Source organism: Mastigoproctus giganteus, chromosome 1 (genome assembly GCF_048544385.1).
Source record: "Mastigoproctus giganteus isolate SK-2022 chromosome 1, ASM4854438v1, whole genome shotgun sequence".
Taxonomy (NCBI): Eukaryota; Metazoa; Arthropoda; class Arachnida; order Uropygi; family Thelyphonidae; genus Mastigoproctus; species Mastigoproctus giganteus.
In genome coordinates, this window is record NC_143575.1 from 254,628,540 (window position 1) to 254,649,190 (window position 20,651).

Below are 20,651 nucleotides of genomic sequence, written 5' to 3' on the forward strand. Positions count from 1 at the left end.
TGTAAATATCTTTAGCTTCAAAATCACAACATAAATCTTCCAATTTAACGATCCACTCTGTTACAACCCCAGTATCAACAGATCCACCTTCACCACTTACGGTTTTCCAAGAAATTTTATGCTGAGTTTTGAATTTGCCTAGCCATCCCACAGAAGCTTTGAACTCATTTACTCCCATAGATTTCGCAACCTCCAAGCCTTTTCCCTAATAATAGGCCCATTAATGGGAATTTTTTTAGCACGTGCGCAACAAAACCACTCATAAGTAACATTGTCAATTTGAAGTCCAACAGTTTTTGGGAATGATTTTTGAACCTGATCATTTCCGTGTTGCCAAAATTGTTTGAGCAGTTCATTTTTTTTTCTTTAGGATGTCGCTTACCTGCGTCTTTCCGATTTTGAATTTTGCAGCGAGATTGCGAGCACTATTTTTTTGCCGATCATACGCATTAATGAGTTCGACTTTATATTTTAAAGTTAAATGTTTACGAGAAGACATTGTGCACTTCACATGACACTGAACAAAACTGAAAACTGAAACTCAAAAGACGAAAGGCCGACCAAATTCCTCCCCCCCTCCACACACCAAATTTATCAGAAGTTTTACACGTGCCTTAAAATTCTTGAAAAAGGGTTTAGGACCGTGACGTAAACCTTGATAAAATTCAGAGAATCGGAAATAGAAAATAAACACATGATTGAGGCAATACGTGGAAGAAAAGTTTCTAGAAAAAGGGCCTTGAGCTCTCCCACAGTCCATTATGGGGAGATCAAATTAAGTGCTAATCTAAACGAAACAGTGCAGATTGCCTGTCCGCATCTTTTACAGAGAATGTCCGCTAGACAGAAGCTGAAAACACGTTAAAACGAATAGAGGAGAGTTGGGGAATTTGAAAATGTCCGCTGTAGAGAGGTGTCCGTTAGGAGAAGTTTCACTGTATATGAAAATGAATATATATATATATATATTTTTTTTTAAAGTTATATTTCTATGATTGTTGATAAATAATAAATTCATTGTTTGTTAATTAATCTGTTCATCCAGTTTTGGAATGTTATTTAAAAATAGTATCTATTTGACTCTCATATTGTTTAATTTATTACAGACATTAGACATGTATAGTTTTGGCTCAGTGATATTCCATACTGTGGTAATGATAGTTACCCTAAAGGTAAGGTACTCATTCTTATCAGTAAGTTTTTAATAGGTAAGTTTTTTTTTCTTAAAGCAACTTGCTGTGTAGTACAGCTAATTACTTTAAAAATTTATGTACTATAAGAAATCCACACTGACTCTCCAGAAATTAATTTATTAGTTAGGAACCTATAGAGAAACAAAACTGGGAACTCGTTAGAGACTCAAGTATTTAGCGAGCCTCAAGGTGATGCTTCCTGAAATCTGGAATGTATTACGTGGCATTTATTTATATTGGAAGATTTCGTTGTCAGGGAAACTGGTAACATTTTTGTAATGAGGATAGGTGCATCAGGATGTCTGCTGGGGGCAACAGTTGGGGTAGTCCAACAGATTGTCAGATTTTGAAGGCATCGAGCATTATTATTCATGTGGGGACTAATAATATTAAATGCACACCAATTAACAATCTATTGGATAAATATGGTACTATGCTGAAAAATGCATGAGTTAAGTCAAAATGTATTTGCAATTGTGCCCAGGAATGATAGGAGGAATTATATACTGAAAACTTTGTGGATTAATTCAAGACTAGAGGGAACAAGGCTTTTGGAGGAAAATTTTTATTAGCTTAGCCCCACATTTGTAGATAGAAAGAACTTATTTTGTATAGACTGAAAACATTTGAACAAAGGTGGCGCAAAGGTTTTGCCAGTATCATTGAGAATACCTTAATGTTTCCAGGAAAATGCTAGTTAAATGGATAAGGGTAATATAGATATGCATTTATCTGATATGGGCCAAAGTAAAACTTGCACATAACTCAGAAGTTTTTGTTTGTTGCTGCTATAGCCAATATTGGTAAAATATACTAAGGGTAGCAATGTTTCAAATAAACAGGAAGCTAATGGCAGAAAAATAAGCTTTTAATAATTTTCACATTTCACAATTATTAAACATTTCACATTTCAAAGATTATTAAAAGAGCCTCTAAATGCAAATGGAATGGATAAGGAAGTGGGAGAGAAGGCTCAACGTGCAGAGCAAAACTTTTGCTTTCTGTCTACAGGAAACTTGCCTAACCTCACAAATTTCTCCTTTGATAAAGAACTATTGCCTTTATCAAAGAGATCGAAATACAGCTAATGCTGCCCATGGTGGTGTAGCAATCCTAGTAAACTCGAAGATCCCAACTAAACATATCCCACTCTAAACTGAAATAGAAGTTGTTGCTGTTCATATAATTCTCCATAGTGCAATAACACTTGTCTCAATCTACCTACCGCCAAACTATACTTACTCTTTAAAAGACCTTGAAGACCTCTTTATACAGATACCTCCGCCTCTCTGTATATTAGGGGACTTTAACGGGCACCACTCCTTATTGGGGTTCTCCTAAATTAGATAAAGGGGTGGCCTAATTGAAAGCTTTTTAGAGGCACTAAATCTCACTGTACTCAATACTGGTGCACCGACACACATACAGCTCCCGGCAGGACACACCTCAGCAATAGATCTCTCAATTTTTTCACCAGTACTAGTCCCAACCATAGAGTGGTATGTAATAAACGATCCCATGGGCAGTGACCACTTCCCAATAGTATGCAACTTTCTGAAAGCAAAGACTCCTTCAACTCAACCCTACAGAAAGTGGAAATTTGTCCGAGCAGACTGGACAAAATTTCAGTCATCAATCGACCTTGATGAGGAAAAAATCTGCCTCCAGCATATTGATAATGTGACAGATTACATCACGTCACATCTTCTAAATATGGCTAAAGACACTATACCACTATCAAATCTGCCAGGCCAAAAGCATTATAATTACTGGTGGAATGACAAATGCACATCAAAGAGAGCAAAAAAAAGGCCTGGAATTTGTTTCGGCAATGTCCGAGCACAGTCAATCTCATTAATTATAAGAAATTATAATTAATGAGAAAAAAAAATATATTATAATTAAAAAATATAATTAAAATTATATAAATATAATTAAAATTAAATAATTGAAATGATAATTAAAGCAAAAGCACGCTTCATACAAAAGCAAGCAAAGAAAGAATCCTGGAACCTGCCTTGCATCCAGTTTTCACAGAAATACTGATCCCAAAATAATATGGAAAAAAATTAGACAGCTGTCTGGTAAGTTTCCTACCATACCTTCTCCAATCCTCTCCTGGAAAGGAAAAGATCTCTCTAATCCTGCAGAGCTAATGCTTTAGGCAATACTTTGGCCTATACTAACTCATTCCAACAAATTGAAAACACTAAAGAAAACCATGCTATTAATTTTCAAATTGCCTGCCTTCTCCCATATAACAAACTTCTGCAATATTCTGAACTGTTACATGTCATTAAAACTGCCCGCAATGGTGCTGCCGGGCCAGATGGGATTTATTATGTCATGCTACATCTTGATGACAAAGCTTTGCACCTCCTCCTGGTCTTTTACAATTGCATATTTTTAGAAAATGTTTTTCCAGCTTCTTGGCATCACTCTACAATTTTGGCATTCCTGAAGTATACCATACTGCCAGGTGGCAAAACAGGTCATGCTTAGATCTTATGGTCAAGGCTGAATTTGTCATCCGTAATGCTTTTGTCAAACATGAACATCTAGTAATGGTTTCAATAGACATAGAGAAGGTTTTTGATACCACCTGGTGGTATGGTATACTTAGTGATCTTTACCTTCTCAGACTACAAGGCAACCTTCCTATATTTGTTCAAAACTTTCTACATACTAGATCATTTCAAGTTCGATACCAACATGCCCTTTCCGCAACTTTCATCCAGGAAGAAGGTGTTCCACAAGGATCAGTACTGAGTGCCACTCTTTTTGCTCTGAGAATAGATTCTATCACTAAGCAGCTTCCAAATACAGTTGAGACTTACCTTTATGCAGATGACCTTTCCATCTCCTGTCATTCTCAAAACATGACATCTATTGAAAGATAGCTTCAGATATCACTTAATAAAATTCAACAGTGGGCGAGCCTCGACGGCTATCGACTCTCACAGCAGAAAACAGTTGCTATTCATTTTTGTAGACAACACAAACTTGATCCAGTTCCTGAACTTCAAATTTCTGTCTCCATCCCGGTCACCAGCAACATCCGATTTCTAGGATTAACCCTTGACAATAAGTTAAATTTCCTATTAAAAATGTACAGACTTCCTGTCTAAAAAAAAGTTAAAACATACTCAGAGCTTTATCTGCTCAAATGTGGGTTGCAGATCGTACCTCTCTTCTTCGGTTATACAGGGCATTAATCAGATCCAGTCTTGATTATGGTGCTCCCATCTATGATTCTGCCAGAAAGAGTGCATTACGCTGGCTTGATCCCATTCAACACAGTGCTTTGAGAATTGCAATTGGTGCATTCAGAACGTTGCCAGCACATAGTCTCTACATTGATGCTCACGAGCCCCACTAACTTTACGCAGGAAAACACTGTTACTGAAATATGCTGTCAAGATACAAAGTTGTGCCCCTCATCCCGTTCAGTCATACCTTTCACGCCACCATTGGAAAACTTATACAGAAACAAACCTAGCATAGTGAAAACCCTGCTGGTCTTCGCCTTCTTGAACTGGCACAGGTTTGGAATATTTCCATCCATTCTGTACAGCAGGTAGCAACTTATACTCAACCACCATGGGCTCCTCCTCCTCTTCTGTGACACTTACCTCTGTCAATGGAGAAAGAATACTTTGCAAGCATCAAATATCAACCAACTTCATGCAGTTCACACTCAAAGATATACTGATTTCTCCCCAATTTATACAGATGGCTCTAAATCTAATTCAAATGTTGGAACAGCTGCAGTGTTTCCGAATACAATTGTATCAGTTTCCCTTTCATCAGAATTTAGTATATTTTCTACTGAATTATATGCAATCAAACTAGCTTTAGAAAATCTCTATTCTGACTGTTCCTTAAAGTATGTTATTTACATTGATTCCCTCAGCTCAATCATGTCATTATATAATTCCCCAGATAAGGTTCGCCCTGTTCTAAATGAAATCAGAAGCTTATTACTGTAAATTAAAGAATGCAACCAAATGGTCACTTTTTGCTGGATTCAAGCACACATTTTGGCATTTTAGGCAATGAACTGGCTGATAAAGCTGCAAAAAATCTAACTACCTTAGATTTAACCAATATCCCTGTTCCAGCATCAGACTATGCACTAACCGTACATGCCGCGTGCCTATCATAATGGACAGCACTCTGGCACTCTCAGACTAATAATTAACTTTTCATTTTAAACTTGATCCGAAAATTTGGCGCTCCAGTGTCCGTACATTGAGATGAGAAGAAGTAGTCCTTTCAAGGGCAAGGATAGGTCATACCCATCTGATCCACCTTCATTTACTCACAGGAGATGATCCATCACAGTGTACACATTGTTCTAACAATTTGACTATTAAATATATTCTTATTGGCTGCCCCTAATATAAACAAGACAGAACTTCATCCTTGATCTGACTGGTTAATCTTCATAAACCAATAACTCTTGAAAATCTCATTGGTGATAAGGCAAATATTTCTGAATTTTTTGACTTCCTCAGGCAAACTGGGCTTTTTAATTATTTCTGATTTCAGATTTTCTTCTGACTTTATGGAAAACTCATCTTTTAATATAATAAGTGAATAGGCACATATAGCCTTAGCAGCTTATGCGCCATTAAGCCTCCATAACAACAACAACTAGAAATCTGAGTGTCATCAAAGATAAGAATAGGAGGAAGAGTCCTTTTTGAGAGATATAAAACAGGACTGAGTTATAGAAGATTAAAATTAACTAAGTTATCTTTTCCCCATTCGAAAATTACCTGGATATCAGCAATTTAAGGAATTGGTAGTGCATATTTAAACCACAAACTGGAACGTGGGATGCAACGTTCTATCATCAGAAAAATTATGGATAGGATTTCCAGTCAGTTTGGAAGAAGGTCATTAAATATATTAAGAGGAAAAGAGTGGAAGAAAGAACTGAACCTTGAGAAACCAGCATCAGTGGAGAAGTTAGAAGACAGAGAGCCTTTTACCATCACCAGTAGTGAGTGATCAGAGAAAAAAACTGGATATCCAGTTTAAAAAAAACAGTTGGCAGTCCATAAGATGGAAGCTTATTTAAAAGACCTTTATACCAAAAATTATCAAAAGCTTTTGAAATATCAAAAGCAATTGCTTGAATTTCATCAAACTTTTCCATTTTCCTAACATAAGCCAGTATATCACCAGTAGATCAACATTGACGGAATCCATATTAGCAGTCATTGATCAAATGGAAGATACCCAGATAGTTTAGGAGTTGGCGGTTAATAGAATTCTCCATTACTTCAGAAAGAGTAGAAGTAAGAGCAATGGGACAATATTTAGATGGCAGGGATTTGTCATCTTTTTAGGAACTGGTTGCATATGAGCAAATTTCCAAGATGAAAAAGCATTAGTGTAATAAGAAGTGTAAAAAGGTGACATAGAACAGGTTTGAAGACAAGTGGAGAAGTGACATAGAGACCTAGAGCTTTCTAGCATCAACATTGTTTAAAATTATTCTGACGTTGTTTTGATGGAAAACAAGAGGAGACATTGAATGGAGTGCACTGGGAATGGTAAAAGATGGTTTATCAAGGTCATCAAATGCAGGAATTAGAAGGAAAGTAATGCTAGCAGCTCAGCTTTATCTTTAGTTGATGTTGCAATAGAACCATCTTGTTTTGACAGAGGTAGGAATTAGTAATGGACAAAAGTTGTGGCCAATAGCTTTGGCAAGTGATAAGAATGCTCTTAGCTTATTCACAATTTAGTTTGGTGCAATGTAGACTGCACCGGCAAAATATAATTACCTGTGTATTTCCCTTCTCACATAGTACTAATCCAGCTGATCTTTGAATTTCCCAAAGCTACTGGCCTAAACTACCCATGCCGTAAATGTTTTCAGTATCTTTCTATAATGCAAACAATAACCCTTCCTTCTCCATTTGAATTTATATTTCCTAATTCTTGCAACATTTATAGCCTTTAAAATTTCACTTTGTTTGCATGTAATAATCAACTCTTAATGAATAGATTTTTATAAAATTTTATGTTTAGCCCTTTTAGAAAGATTTGTTGAGCCTTCGCAAATTTCATTAAAATTGGACCAATAGAAATCCAGAAATTTATTTCTTTTTTTCATGCATAGACCATCATATAAGCTATCCATATATTGTATATTGAAGCACTATATATAGTTTTTTTTCCCAAATGCTGATTGGAAGAATGAATGGTAATATGGCAGACATGCAGAAACAAAATATTTTTAGTTTGTACGTTAAAGTTTTTGCTTTTTTTTATTTAAATAAATTACGAATTATTATTTGCTAATGTCCCTGAAATGTAATGGCCTGCATTACATTTCAGGGTTATTAAGTAACCCTTTTTAGAATTATATAGACCTTAATGAATCCCCCCCCCTCTCACTTCCAGTTACCACATTCTGTAGCCACATATTTCAAGTCTATCCTCATATGGGTGCTCTTTTGCCAATTTCACTTTAACATAAAAACATTCATTTTTTTTTTGAGAAGAAGCTCACTTTTCAAGAAGCTCACTGCCTTTTTTAAGTCATGGCCTCCCCACCTGGACATAGCACATTCTAAATGCAGACTCATAATTGTCTTATACAGTGAGACTATGACCTCCCTATCTCTACAATCAGTGTCCTATCAATTATTGATAGGACACTTCAGGACACCCTGAAGCTCCATTCTTGCCACCTGTTTAACTATCTGTGTTCAACCTATTTAACAGTTGCTATGTAGGTATGATTTTATTTTATTTATTTTGGGGAGACAGGTTACTTCCTAGTAAGAGAGTTTATTTTTATTTATTTTTTCAATCCAGGTGTTACCATTTTTAGGATGGGGAAGGGGCTTGGTTATTTCTATACAAGGTTGCCATAATATTTTAGTTTATGGTCTTCTGGTATGTCGATATATGTAACTAAACTTCCATACCATATAGTAAGATGTTAGTAGATGGTGAGTAAACATTTCCATAGTCCCATGCCCCAAAGAAGGGTGTCAGCCATGTCATCCCTGTCAGGTTAAGTAGCGCCTATGGCAGTCCTAAGGGCTATGGAATTGTCACAGAAGTAGTTAAGATAGTGAAGGATACAGCAGAACAGCAAGACCTGCATCTGTAGCGGGGGAGATTATCAAAGAATAGACAGGTTAAAATATAGGAGTGCTTAGTTGTGATGCGAGGAAAAAATTGGAACCTTCAGGATGGTGTTGGAGTAACAAATGGGCAGCAATGTCTGAAAGCTTGGTCAGAATGAGATGAGAGACTAAATTGTACAGAAAGGATAGACAAGATGGGGATGGAGGAGTTACGCTCTTGGTTAAGAGATACATAGAAACTGAGGCAGTACATTGCAATGACCATCTCCAGTGAATGTGCGGGCCAGTGCAATATTGAGTCAATTTGGTGTGACAAAAGCACTGGGAAAACAGAAAAGTGAGAGTGGAAGTGTGTTATAGGCCCAATGATTTTAAACAGTGTAAATGAACAACAGTATGGGTAAATGGAGTAGGCTAGTAAATCAGAATGTCCTATAATGGGATTAGCTTTTTGAACATTGACTGAAACTTGTGGTTTTGTCACTGATTCAGTACAGAGCATTTCTGGATTTATTGGATAACTATTTTTCTAGAAGCCTATTACAGAGGCAACAAAAAGAAGGCAGTGCTCATGATCTGATTATTAATCTAATAATTACAATGACCCTTCATACATTAAGAATCTTGAAATAAAGGAACTATTATGTGGCAATGATAATAACTTATTGATGTGGTTACTTTAAGATATAGCTGATGTCAAGGGTAAAGGGAAGAGACTTTGCTTTCGGCCTTTAGGCTATAGAGCTGATGCTGTCGAAAGCATGAATTAAGAGCTAAAAGAATTAATAATTAACCCCTTTAGCTCTTAAAAGCTATTAATTCTTAAGAGCTAAAACATTCCACAATTTAGTGATACCCGTAAAACCTATACAATCGCACCTCTACTGTACGACAAAATCACGCTGGTCAACTGCTATCTATATGCCCACAGCATTGGCAAAGATTAAGGAATATTCTCGACGTGGACATTGACTCCGGTCAACCTGTTTTCTACTGTAAGCACCCTTTAGCAGAAATAAGTCATCCACACTTTCACTAAATTTCAGCTGTCTCTATTTACGTGGGTGGTACAAGTGGTCCCTAAATCAGTTTTGCTTTAGCTGCTGTGCAAGTAACCTTACAATGTATGAGAGGAAATCCTTGAATGTAGTAGAAAAAGCGAAAGTGCTTAATAGTGTAGATCGGGGCATTAAAAAAAAAAAAAAAATCACTTTAAAATTTGGTATCCCTTCTAGTAGTGTGTCAACCATTTTGAAAAACTGTATTTTGGTTCTCAAACTGCTTGAGTAAACAGGGACCAGTCAGAAGCGTGCAACATTATGCTTGTATGAAGATGTAGATGAGCTGTTTTTAAGTGGGTGAAGTTGATTCGACTAAAACATGCTGATATCAGGGCCGTTAATAAATGAAAAGGCTATGGAGTATGCATCTTTTCTGGAGCATAACACATTCCAAGCCAGTTCTGGTTGGCTGGACTAATTTGAAACATGCTATGGCTTACTCAAAAAATTTTTTTTTTTAGGAGCATTAGCAACTAAGGCCATATTGCTCCGGGATATGCGGTGGTCATTCTCTGACCTTTCCGCATCCTCCGTATTTGGTGGTGACGGGCCCGAACCCCGGTCTAATCAAGAAGCGTGTGCTACGCACTGCTGCTGCTCCTTCCCACCTGGCTACGGAGGCACCTCTCAAAAAAGTTATTTCTGGTGAAAATGGAGTTGTAATTGAAGAAAACTGTGCCCGTTGGAAAGAAACATTTTTGAAAAATATTATGGAAGACTATGAGCCCAAAGATACATTCAATGTCGATGAAACAGGTATATTTTTTTAAATGTTTTCTGAACAAGACACTGACTTTTAAAGGTGATAAATGTTTAAGTGGTAAAAATAGTAAGGAGAGAATTACAGTCTTGGTTGGTGCAAATATGGCCGGTAATAAAAAACAGAAGCTTTTGGTAATAGGCAAAAATAAACAACTTCAATATTTCAAAGGAGTAAAGTCATTAAGATTTCTGTTGTAGTTGGACTACAACAAAAAAATCTTGTATGACGTGAAATTTTTGAAAAATATCTTTGATTGTCGACACCTGCTCTGCCTACCTTCACTCGTTAATTTTGAAACTTACAAGTGTGAAGCTTGTTTTCTTCCCTCCGAATACCTCATCTAAACTGCAGCCAATGGACCCGGGCATTATCAAGAATTTGAAAATGCATTACCAAAGGTGCATACTGAAAAAAAAAAAATTATACTGAAAACATAAACCAACCAACCAATAGATTCTTTTATAGATTTGCGGATGTGCATATCAGAGTTGGCAAAAGTTTGGAGTCAAGATGTGACGAAACAATGATTAAGAATTATTTCGCAAAAACAGGTTTCACTAAAGCACCAATTAACAGCAATGAGAGGGATGAACTACTACAAGATATTCAGCAATCTTGGGAAGAACTCCAATCGAGAGGTTTGATCAGTGGAGAAATTCTTCTTGACGAATTTTTAGGATTTGATAATGATGTCATAGTAGCTGAATATCCAAGTGACTCCAACTTTTTAGAGAGTATTCAAAGAACTAGTGGCAATATCAACAATGAGTTGGAAATGAGGCAATATTAAACCTTCCAAACATGAAATGTTGACAGCATTTGAAACTTTGCATTGAGGCCTTCACTGTGAAGAAAATGTGCCAAAAAAAATATATTTGCAAATGCAAATATATTTTTTGCAAACATTTTCATGAACCATGTATAGTAAAATCCAATGTATACTAAAAAAAATAATAATAAATAACCAAATATTTTATGAAATAATTCTTAAGTGTACTAAGATATTGCGCACATCGTTTTAAGTAGTCATTTCTTAATAGGTAACATTTTAATAAAACAATTAATAAATTCATTGTTTTAAAATTTTAGAAAATTTATTCGTTCACAGTTATTACTGATTTATTTCCCATCTTTTACTATATTTCTTCACGTTGAATTAATTAGTATTTTTCATTGTTGAAAAGGTCATATTTCTTTATAACAAAATTTCTGTTTTTACAAATTTTTTCAAGTGAATGATCGATTTCATTACATAGACTTCCAACTGTATTTTGCATCTGTACATCACGTGTATGAAAGTAATGAGACTGATTTGAAATAAGGAAAAATATAGATAAGGACAATATTTTCATATTTGTCTCCCTCAAACTAGTCCTCAAGAGAATTAATAAGCATGTTACATCATTTGTACAAGCTTTGGAAAGACTTTGAAAACTCATCTGCTGTGATGGTATTTAATCTGATGTCATATTCTGCTGAATGACATAAATGCTGTCAAATTGGCTCCCTTTCAATCTCATTTGAACTTGAACAGAAGAACATTTCAGTCTCATTTCAAAACATAAAAATAGTCTTCCAAAGCTTAATACCGTTTCAGAAACCAGATTCACTATCAGCTGTTTGACCAAAACTTTGTAAGCATTGAATATTCTGCATTTTTCCTCTATTCATGAAAAGAGTGTAGAACAAACTTCTCACAAATTTTTTTCTTTACCCCAAGTCTGTCAGAATGGTGCCTCCATAGCCAGGTGGGCAGGAGCAGTAGTGCACGCTTCTTGATTAGACTGGGGTTCGAACCCGTGACCACCAAATACGGAGGATGCGGAATGTCAGAAAATGACCACCGCATATCCCCAGCCCGGATAAAGGGTGAGGGTACGCATCAGGAAGGGCATCCGGCCGTAAAAATTGCATGCCAAAACAATAAAAACGCTGACCTCATATAGCATTAGCATTAGTAGAGGCATTTGATGCAAGAAAACAAGCTTATGCAGCATCAGCCAAAAAAAAAAAAAAAAAAAAAAAAAAACCACTTCCACTTCACCCCTCTGTTCATTCAAAATGCCTGTCCAGCTGAGCCTTAAACTTATTTAGACTATCAACCAACCAACCACTCGCTGGCTAAAGGCAAATTTCCGCACGTCTATCCTACATCTGTCTTTCCTCAATTTGAATTTATGCCCTCTCAGGTGATTATTTTGAGTGAGAGGAAGAATCCCATCAGCATTGAGCATGCTCAAACCATTCAATGCTTTATACACCTCTATCAGATCACCTCGCTGGTGCCTAGTCTCCAGACACTGTAATTTGCAAAACTTAAGCCTTTCTTCGTAAGAGCACCCCTTTGTTCCATTCACTAATCTTGTTGTCCTTCTCTGTACTCGTTCCAGCAGCTCTACATCCTTCTTGAAATGACGCCTCCAGACCTGTATACAGTACTCTAGGTGTGGCCTGACCATTGCCTTATACAAGGGAATAATCACCTCCTTATCCCTGCTAGAAAAATTCCTATATATCATTGCCAATACACCATGAGCTACTCTTGCAGCCCGTCTGCACTGCTCAGAGAACTTCATATCTGCCTGCACAACCACCCCCAGGTCCCTTTCATTCTCTACCACTGTCAGTGTAGTACCACAGAGTTGATACGTTGCTCTGGGGTTGCTATTTCCCATGTGTACTACTTTGCATTTGTCAATGTTAAACTTCATTTGCCACCTCTCAGCCCATCTGCTCAACCTTTCCAGATCCTGTTGCAGCAGCATAGTGTCAGTAGTGTCCTTGACAACCCTGCCTACCTTTGTATCGTCTGCAAACTTCGACATTAAGCTTGATATACCATCATCAATATCATTTATGAATACAGAAAACAATAATGGACCCAACACTGAGCCCTGAGGGACTCCACTAATAACATTAGCCCACGACGAGCAGTGTCCATTGATTACCACTCTCTGTCTTCTCCCCCTCAGCCACCCCTTTATCCACAGCAGCAATTTGCCTCCAGTGTCACACTGCTCCAATTTGTGCAGCAGTCTTCCATGTGCAACAGTATCAAAAGCCTTTCTAAGATCTAAGTATATAATATCAAAGTTATTCCCTGCATCCAGTTCCTTTGTGACTGCATCATAGTATCCAATCAAATTGGTCAGGCAAGACTTCCCCTTAACAAAACCATGCTGTGTCCAAGCTATAACTGAAGTCTTGTCTAAATGATCCTGCAGTGCTTCTTTAACTAGTGCTTCCATTAATTTTCCTGGAACAGAAGTTAAACTCACAGGTCTATAATTGCTTGTGTCAGCCTTTGATCCTCCTTTGTGAATTGGGGTCACATTTGCACATATCCAGTCTGTGGGTACCTCCCCTGAGTCCAAGGAAGCTCTCATAATTATGGCTAAGGGTTTGCTTACTTCCTGTGCTGCCTCCTTTAATATAACTGGATAGATCCCATCCACCCCGGGTGCCTTTCTTGTGTTTATCTTCAACAATTTCTCCTCCACTTTACTTTCAGTTATTACAAGATTCTCTAGCTTACTGCTAGAGTTGAATACACCTCTGGCTTTCCCCTCGCTAAATAACTCCTCATGTGTGAATGTCAATGCAAAATATTCATTTAGTTTGTTAGCTACCTGAGCAGGATCATCAACAGTTGACCTATCGATATCAAGTGGACCAATCTGATTCATCCCCTTCCTTCTAGAGTTTACATAAGTAAAGAACTCTTTGCTGTTTTTCTTTGCATCCCTTGCCAAAGATTTCTCGTAATCTGCCTTCGCCTGCCTAACCTCCTTTGTAACTTGGTTACAGATCAGCTTGTATCTATCATAGGCTTCTGTGTCATGTGTTAATCTGTATGTATCTCATGCATGTTTCTTCTCTACCATATGCCTCATCAGTTCATCTGACATCCATTTAGGCCTAAACCTTGAACAATATTTCTTAGTTGGTATGTAAAGCCTAGTAGCTTCCAAGATAAGTTCTTTGAATGCTTCCCATTTTGCATTTGCTGTTGGTAACATCATCAGTTGGTCCCACTGTATAGAATTTAAATGCTGTCTCAGTCCATCGTAGTCGGCTTTACGGAAGCAATAACCCTTCCCTTTACCCCTAATGGTAGTTACCTCTTTGAGTAAATCCCACTTCAGCACACTGTAATCACTGCCACCTAGTGGTTCATTTATCTGCAGATTCTTAATGCATGAAGAATCACTGCTGATAATCAAATCACGAGTATTCCTCCCTCTAGTTGCCTCCCGAACATACGATGTAGAAAACAATCATCCAATAAATCCACAAAAGCCTTGCTAGTGTGTGAGTGACCAGCCCCCAAATTCCAGTCAATATCTGGGAAATTAAAATCCCCCATTATAAGACTCTCTGATTTACTGGCCCACTCTATTTCCCTGTATAGTTTCTTATTATACTCATCAGAGTCATTAGGCCTATAGCACACTCCTACTCTCAATTTTGATCTCCCAATGCTTATGTCACACCAAACTGACTCAACACTGCACTGTCCAGCGATGTCCACTGGTTTCACTTCCTTGGATTTTATGTATTTCTTAACTAATAGCATAACCCCCTCCTCCCTTCCTATCCAGTCTATCCTTTCTGTAGACGTTGTACTCCCCAAATTCCAGTTCTGCATTCCTTATATCTTATATATAATGGGAAAAAGCCAGGGGGGGGGAGAAAAACCCCAAGTCTGTCATAATTTTGGAACTTACTGATATTTTTCACATTTAATTCCTTTGCTGGCATTCTCAGTGTTAATTGTCAGTCACTAGTAAATTGCACACTTGGCCCACCAATTCAGGGGTGGAAGTTGTTTTTGGTCATCCGCTTCAAGGATCATCTGTTACATCTTTAACATTGATAAATGCAAAGTGCTGCATTTATGTCATCCACTACCCTGAGTGTAATACCAACTGTGTGGTACTACACTCAGGGTAGTGGAGAATGAAAAAGACCTGGGGGTAATTGTACCATCATATGACATTTTCCAAGCAGTGCAGACAGGCTTCACGAGCAGATCATGAGGTCTTGTCAATGATATATAGGAATTTTGCTAGCAGCAATAAGGAGGTGATTGTCTCCTTGTATAAGGCAGTGGTCAGGCCACACCTTGAGTACTGTATACAGGTCTTTTTCAATATCCACTCTTAAGAGAGTGGATATTGTTTTAACTCTTTACTTCTTGTGAGCACAGTTTACAACCGAAATACCTGGTCATGTATTAAGAGTTCAGTCTAAGAATATTTTAATACAGTTTTAATTTAATATAGTTTTAATACAGTTTGACAATTGTCTTCTCTTTGTCTTGCTGATGGGTTTAGTTTGGGGTATATTGTTGTTGTGCATCGGCTACGCTTGGCTTCCTTGATAGCAGTTAGCAGACTATGTGAATTGATGACAAGTTTAGTTTTATATAATATCATATAATTTAACAATCCTTTTATAGGAAGATGTTCGCATTTTAATACTTAAAGATTTTATATTACATTAACTGGATTAGTTTGGTGTCAGCATTGGGTCAAGATTTCCTACAATAAAGGTGTGATATCGATCTTATATTTAAACAAGCATACAGGTCTGGAGGTCTCATTTTAGGGAAGATGTAGAGCTGCTTGATTGAGTACAGAGAAGGGCAACGAGATTAGTGAGTGGAACAGAGGGTTGCTGTTACCAAGAAAGGTTCTGCAAATTGCAGAGTCTGGAGGCGAGGTGTCTGAAAGGTGATCTGATTGAGGTGTATAAGGCCTTGAATGATTTGAGCAAACTCAAAGCTGATGGGATTCTTCCTCTTGCTCAGATTACACATTTGAAGGGGCATAAATTCAAATTGTAGAATAGATGTGCGGATATTTGCCTTTGGCCAGTTGGTGGTTGATTGCTGGAACAAACTTCCATCTGTCATTGTGGAAGTTGACAGCTTAAATAACTATGAGGCTGAACTAGACAAACTTTTGAAGTGAATGAATGGGTGAAACTGGAAGGGTTTTTTTTTGTGACTGATGCTATATAAGCTTGCTTTCTTGCATCATATGCCCCTACTAATGCTAATCTTCTCGTATTTAAAACTTAAACCATCTAAATGTTTTTGCTTTGTTTTTTTTTGGCAGATCCTCATATCCATTGTTTGTTAACATTTTGCATGTTTTGGTGGGAATTGACTTTTTCTCCCAGCTTTACACAAAAATTTATGTTGATTTGATGTTCCATTCTTTGGTTTCTGATGGCAATGTTAGGCACAATACACAAAGGACATCCATACAAAATAACAACTTAGATCCAATTGGTTTGGATTGATGAGACTGCAAGGTCGCACTTCTGTTGCACTTCCCCCATCTCACATTAGGATTTTTTTTTTAATTCAGTCTCATTACTTTTTTTTGTTTCACTGTTTATACCAAGTTATATCTAGGAGCTAATGCTTTTGGGATAACTGAGAATAAGTTACCTATATGGATGGTAGAGGCTGGCAGTTTGGGGAAATTCAAAAGTCAGCTGGAGGGGAATGCATAGGTTGTCTATTTCCTTTTGTATTATTTATTATTTTAAACTGTTGAAGCTAAAAGTAAATGAGCCATCTATGGCTGATGGAATCTCTCCAGTTATATTAAAAGAAGGAAGCAACAAAAGAGGTAAGCTCAATTATGAAAGCATCCTTGGATTCAGGAAAGATTCCTGCAGGCTGCTGGCACCTCCGTAGCCAGGTAGGCAGGAGCAGCAGCAGTGAGTAGCACACACTTCTTGATTAGACCGGGGTTCGAGCCCGTGACCACCAAATACAGAGGATGCGGAAAGGTCAGGGAATGACTCCCGCATATCCCCAGAGCAATATGGCCTTAGTTGCTAATGTTCCTAAAAACAACAACAGCAGGCTGCTTATATGCCAGGGAAAAAAATGGAGTCAGTAGTTAAAGAAGAATTCTGGGATCATCTTAACAAGCATAGAATTATATGGAAACCACACCATGTTTTTGTTAAGAGGAGGATCCTGTAGTAACAAAGGAACTGTATGCAAAAAAATAATTCCAACAACATATACTTACATTTCACTAAAGCTTTTGACACTTTTCCCCACAAAAGACTCTACAAATTTGAGCCATGTGCAGAGGCGGATTTAACGGCGGGCGCACCTGGCGCGCGCCCTGGGCCCTGACTTCTGAAGGGCCCACGCAAAACCCCAACAAATTAGTTGAACAACAAATTAGTTACAAAACTTTGATTATTGTTATGCTATTATATTATACATATATTATATTAAAATTTTATTGGAAATAAAACATTAATAGTACATAATATTTTTTATTTATTTAAAAAAATGGTTAACATGTATTTTTATTTTCCCTGTCTCTCTCTTTTTTTAAGGGGCCCAATATTTTCTTCTGCGCCCGGGGCCTCAACCGACCTTAATCCACTCCTGGCCATGTGGCATTGGGGACAAGTTTCCACTATGGATAAAGAGATGGCCGAGTGGCAAAAGACTGAGGAATGTTATAAATGGGCACTTGTCTTTTTGAACTGTAGTTATTAGTTGAATCCCTTGGGATTCACTGCTGTTTTCAGTATTAATACCAATTTCTAAGCTTGCAGATGATTTTAGGGTAGTTAGTGCAGTTAATGACAGGAATAAAGATGTACACTGGAACAAGACCTAGAAAAAAATCAGGCAGATGGGCCTAGGCATATCAGTTGATGTTTAACATTGATAAATGCAAGGTAGATGATAAATGCATGTGGATTACATTAATCCCAGAATGACATATCAATTTTTTGGTACCACACTTGAGGTAGTGAAGAACTAAAAAGATCTTGGAGTAGTATACTGTCTGACATTAAGTTCTCTGAACAGTACAGACCAGCTGCTAGGACAGTTCATGGGGTTCTCTCAATTATAAGTCCATTTGTTATAAGGCAATGGTTAGACTGTAGTTTGAATACTAAATAAAGATCTGGAAGCCTCATTTTAAGAAGGATGTAAATCATTTGGAATGGGTGAGGAGAAGAGCAACAACATTAGGCTGGGACACAGAAGGGTACTCTTACTATGAAATATTTCACTTCTGCAGATTGCAGTGTTTAGAAAATAGGCAGATGATTGAAGTGTATAAGGCAAATCTGCTTTCAGACAGAGTAATTAGCTGTTGGAATGAAGTTCCATCTGGCATTGTAGAAGTAGATAATTTGAATAAATTAGAAAAGGGTTAGACATATTTAGATGGGATCAACAGGTGAGGTAGGTGTTTTGGTTTTTTTTCCCCCGATGCTGTATTAGCTTGTCTCCTTGCATCATTTGCCATTATATAAGGCTATTGTTAGACCACACTTGGAATACTGTGTTCAGGTATGGAGATTGCACTTAAAGAAAGACATTGTAGTTCTTGGAAGAGTCCCAAGATGGGTAACTTGCCTGGTGAGATCAGCAAAAGGGCATCCATATGAAGCAGAGCTTGGAAACTAGGCACCTTAAAGGAGACTTCATTGAGGTGTTTAAGGCTCTGAGAGGCATAAGTAAAATGAATGAGGATGGAATTTTCACAGTTATAAATGGTTCTAGAACTAGGGGACATAATTTCACGTTACTTGGGGAAGATGACTGGATTGCAGGAAGTTTTATTTTAGCCAGAGAGTTATAAATTACTGGAATAAGTTACCTACATGTGTGGTATAGAGGCTGACAGTTTGGGGAAATTCAAAAGTCAGCTGGATAATTACCTGTGGGAGGAGGGAAATGCATAGGTTGTCTATTTCCTTTTCTCTTATTTATTATTTTAAAATTTTTTTTTTTTTTTTATTTTTATTATTATATATTTTTTTAATTTTATTTTATTTATGGTGTTTTTTTTTTTTTTTTTTTTTTGGCTGATGCAACATAAGCCATAGGCTTCCTTGCACCATGTTGTGGCCATTGTTAATACTAATACTAATTCTTCCATCTGGTGTTGTTGTGAGTAAGTAGTTTATATAAATTTAAGGAAAGATTAAACAAATTAAGAGGAGATATACAGAAAAGATTTGGTAACAGTTTTTTTTTATGGCTGATGCTGTGTGGGCCAGCTTGTATCGTTTACCATCAGGAAAAATAAACTTAATTATTAAATTTGAAATACCTACATATTGTCCTTTAACTTTTCATATCACATTCTGTGTACAGAAATTAATAGTTAAATTTTATGAGAAATCTCATATCAATTAACAGCATTCTGACATTGGATTTGCACTGTTCAATCAAATGTTCTGGAATGTTCCAGAACACAATTCGAATGATTGTTGCTGTTTAGCAGTTATATTAATTACTGAAGGAAACTGATTTTAATTAATTAGTTGAATTACTTTAATTATTGATTTTTGAATAACTGTTTTTATGTTTTTATTAAAATGAATTCTTAATTTCATAATCCCAAAATTTTATCTATAAAATTCTCAGTGTTTGGGAATTAATCCTTTATTTGGCATTTTTGTGCTGTGTTAGAACAATGACAATCATAAATTGTCATGAAATTTTCTTCAGTCCATTTTGCTTGTTCTACAGTCAACAGATATAAACTCATCTGTAATGAAGGCACTTTCATAAGCTAAACTGATTGAGTTTTCATTCAATATTTATTTTGCAATCAGTAAATTAAATCTCTTATGTTCTTATTTCTCAGACCTAAATTTTAAAATGATATCATTAATTATTAATAAAAATAATGTGACTTATGTTACATAAAAAATAACTGTTTCTGTGTAATTAAAATGTTATTTTTTTATTCTTCATTTATATGTAAAAAAAAAAAAAAAATCTATATATTATTGCAGCTATGTCTTCAGTCTCGTTATTGGACTGTATTTTTTGTGGCATCATCCTTCATTTCCACAATTGGATTTATGCTTTTTAGCTTTACATTTGGTGGAATCTTCTGGTAAGTTATTTTATTCGATTTTGTAAGTTATCAGAGAAAAATAAATTTAAGCTATAATGGGGATGCCAAAAGTATATCAAATTCTGACAGACAGCTTAAATGTGATACCTGAGAGGAAAGTGGAAAAGAAATTTCTGAAGCTAAAAGTAAATAAGGCATCTGAGGTGGATAGGATGGGATCTATCCATATACATTAAGAAATGCAGAAAAGGAAATAATCAGACCTTTAGCCATAATTACGAGAGCATCCTTGGATTCATGGATACACTCACAGATTTCCAGTCCCTGTGGACTGGAAATCTGTGAGTGTATTCCCCAGTTCAAAGGGTGAAGTGAGTAATTATAGACCTGTAAGCTTGACCTCTGTTCCAAAGAAAATAATGGAGGCACCAGTTAAGGAGGTACTGCAGGATCATCTTGACCTGTTAGTCCTTGGTCAGACATGGTCTCCCTTGTCTGACCATTCAGACTATTCATTGTACCTATTGCACAGCTGCTGTGACACAGTATCAAAGTAACTGTTGTGGATAAAAGGATGATTGAGTGGAAGATGTCAGAGTAGTTATCAGTGGACACTGCACTTCTTGGACTAATGCTTTTAATGGAGC

General features: G+C 36.7%; 1 protein-coding gene across 1 annotated transcript in view; it reads left to right on the forward strand.

Moving 5' to 3' along the window:
* The window catches only part of LOC150091794 (phospholipid-transporting ATPase IF-like), a 438,958-nt gene extending 418,914 nt beyond the window's left edge, over positions 1-20,044 (forward strand). The window contains exons 26-27 of the mRNA XM_090369752.1: positions 1,107-1,172; positions 19,940-20,044. The gene's annotated coding sequence lies outside the window, so the exon portion shown is untranslated. The remainder of the gene's footprint in view (positions 1-1,106; positions 1,173-19,939) is intronic.
* The last annotated feature ends 607 nt before the right edge of the window (positions 20,045-20,651 follow it).